Consider the following 3,430-nt stretch of genomic DNA (forward strand, 5'->3'; position numbering starts at 1 on the left):
TGCGAATGGATTGTAGATGCTTGGGCTAACATGTCTGCTGGCACTGTTGTTCGAGCTTTCGCAAAAGCCGGCATCATTTCCGAGGAGACTCTGACAGTGAAGAAAGTGAACCTGGCATGTTTGATGGAGATTTAGCGCAGCTGTTCAATTCAGACACAGAGGATGAGGACTTCGATGGGTTTGATTGATGATAAAAATGTGAGTACCAAACTTTGTTTTGCTCCTGCTTTATTGTTAAATATGCACACTTGTATGCTTGTGTGTTGTTGATGATGACGATTACTGGTAATAAAAATGTGAGTAAGGTACCGAACTCAGGTTTGCTCCCGCTTTATTTTTAAATACGCATACGGTACTTGTATGCGCCCTATGGTCCAGTGCACCTTATGTGTGTGTTAAATACAGTAAGGGCACACATAACTGAGACTGCGCCTTTTAGCACAGTGCGCCTTATGGTCGTGAAAATACGGTAAGTCGTCTCCACCTGCTATGGTGGCTGAAATCCTTTACGATGAACAACACTCTTCTAAGGAGGTTTTACGACACTGTGGTGGCATCTGCTCTTTTTTATGCTGTGGTCTGCTGGAGTGGTGGAATAGCAATTCAATTCAATTTTATTTATATAGTGCCAAATTACAACAACAGTCACCTCAAGGTGCTTTATACTGTAAGGTAGACCGTACAATAATACATACGAATAGCAGAGAGGGACAGGGGGACACTTAACCAAGAGACCCAGCTCTGTCCTGCACTGTCCGCTGAAGTCCATCGAGCAGGTTGGGGAGGAGAGGATGTTGTCTAAGCTAACATCCATCATGGACAACACCCCCCATCCCCTGCATGAGACTGTACGAGCACTGAGCAGCTCGTTCAGCAGTAGACTTTTACACCGACAGTGTAGGAAGGAGCGCTACCACAGGTCATTCTTACCAGCAGCTGTCAGACTCTATAACAGAGTTTCACATTTTTTTGGTTATCTTACTCATCAGCTTGTTTGTCTTCAATAAAATTCAATAAAAGAGGTGATCATCACTGTTATATGTTCAAGGAGGACGTCATAAGGCCTTGAGGCAATCAGATGTAAGACAAAATATTTATGAGTGGTTTTAAGTTGTAAATTTCAGATTTGACCCGAACACGACAGGAAGGCTAATTGGTTTTCTGGTTTTAATCCTAACTCTTCTTATTTGTTCTAGATGTAAATGTCTTGGGTTTTGTGAAGCATGGCTGGATGAAGCAGCTGTCCAGTGTTTGCAAGTGTCCTATAAAGAGGGAAAACTTTAATTTTGGATGCCTGCTCTTTCAGGACAGCAGTCTTTGATCAAACAGCTGAAACAAACACTCATAGTTTAGAAAATCCAGTGTATTCTTGTGATTCTTTGTACTCTTGGTATTAAAGTGACTTATAGAAATGTTCATAGCATTTTTGTTAGTACTACTGGTAGTATCTCACAGTGTAGTTTCACAGATTGTTGTGAACCTCTAGTGATTCTTTTTGTTTCATACAAAGTGACGTGTTACCTAAATTTTCCCCTGAGCCGGTTTTTAGGCTCTCGCCTTTAGCTCATGTTTAACCCGCTAAGAAACAGGGAAGAGAGAAGACATATACTGAAATCAGTGGCAACAAGTCCATGGAGTGAGAATTCTTTCTTACATTTGCACAATATCTCTAAAATGGAAAAATATCAATATTAAAAGTATTAGAAATATCCTGTCTGTCCAGAGTGATGCTGAAAAACGTGGTAATGAATCTATTATTTCTAGACTGGATTATTGTACAAACAGGATGTCCTTCGTGCATGTGCAATGCTGATAGACAGAAGGCAGAAGTTAACCACAATTACAGCACAGGTGTCACAGGCTGAGACCGCACGCTTGAAGTACGCATTTTGAGTGCGATTATGTCACAGCCACGCGACGACAGCTGTCCCAATTCGAAGTGTACTTCAAATGGATACTCCAAATGCGCCGTTGATTTCCCCAAATATCAAGCGTGGTCCGGTGTACTCTTCGTGGTCCCATATATCCCACAATCCATAGCACGGCGGTGGGTGTGGATAATTTTGCCGCAAAATACGGCAGACGACAGAAGGGAGCGGCCGAAGAGTGAACTGTCAAAAGTAAGTACTGAATATGATGTCACTTATTTATAGGGATGGGTATTGTTTAGGTTTTATCCGACCGCTTTTTTCAAAGCGGACATAATGGCACCGGATACCGGTACCCATCACTACTTATTTATGTGCGAATGTTTAATAATGAAGAACATTAAAACATTACTGTTGGCCACATGTCGGAAAAGTTATGTGACATTAGTGATGTGTGTACTTTTAGTGTTAACTTGGTTTTAAAGCCTCTACTTCAAAAAATATATATATAGTTGGCCCTAATCTTACAGAGAACGTGATGGTTTTATGGATAATTAAAGTCAGTCATATATCCACAAACACAACAAGCTGAAAGTCAGTGAATGCTGCTTGGTTTGCAGTCCTAATATTGATTGATTGACTGATTGATATACCTTTATTAGTCCCACAAGGGGAAATTTCATAAGGCTGCCGACCTATCGCGGCACAAGCAGGATCCACTGCACTGTTAATGTTAGCTATGTTATATTGCTGCCTCTGTTCGGTGGTGTCGAGCCAAACGGACTTTAACGTGTGTTTGAACGAGCTGACGGTTCACTCGTTAAGCTGAAAGAAAGATGCTTTAATCACAGGAGTCACACATGTGTCGACTGTACCAGCTGGGAACTCTTCTTGTTGAGCACTCGTAATAACACAAACACTAAATCTTCCTTCTCTTGTGCTGTTTTGTAGCAGTGTCTACACCTGAGACTGTCACCTGTCTGTCCTGCACTCTCTCTCTGTTTCTTTCTCTCTGATTGTGTAATAAAAGTATGAACATGTATTTATAAGTTACACTTGTGTTTGAATCCTGCAGCTTATCACACATTTGATTTCCATGTGTGACAACTGCAAGTGTCCAGATTGAGGACAGACTGAGGGACCCATTGCTGCACATCATCTGTGAGGCTTTGCACCCCTGATGATCCACCAGGACAAACTCAGCAGTGTGTGAGGAAGAGGAGGAGGAAGAGCCAGCAGCAGCTGACAGATAGAGAATAGACAGACTGTTCCCTGTTTGTGAAGGACTGCTAGAAAAGTTTAAAATAACTAATTGTCTGTCCTGAATCAGTCTTATTAGGTAATGTTCAAAATATTTTATCATTCCAGTGTTTTCATTGTGGGAGAAAGTACTCAGGGCCTTCAAGTTAAACACTATGAAAGGCAGAAACTGTCACGGCTGGGGCAGCAGTCGTGTGGAGGGTGAGAAAGGAGGATCCAATAGCAGACAATGGGGGAGGTGCAAGTGGGTTTTATTTACAGTGCACAAAACCTAAGGCGTGGGCAGAACCGAACATAAACCT

This window comes from Maylandia zebra, linkage group LG22 (genome assembly GCF_041146795.1).
Source record: "Maylandia zebra isolate NMK-2024a linkage group LG22, Mzebra_GT3a, whole genome shotgun sequence".
Classification (NCBI taxonomy): Eukaryota; Metazoa; Chordata; class Actinopteri; order Cichliformes; family Cichlidae; genus Maylandia; species Maylandia zebra.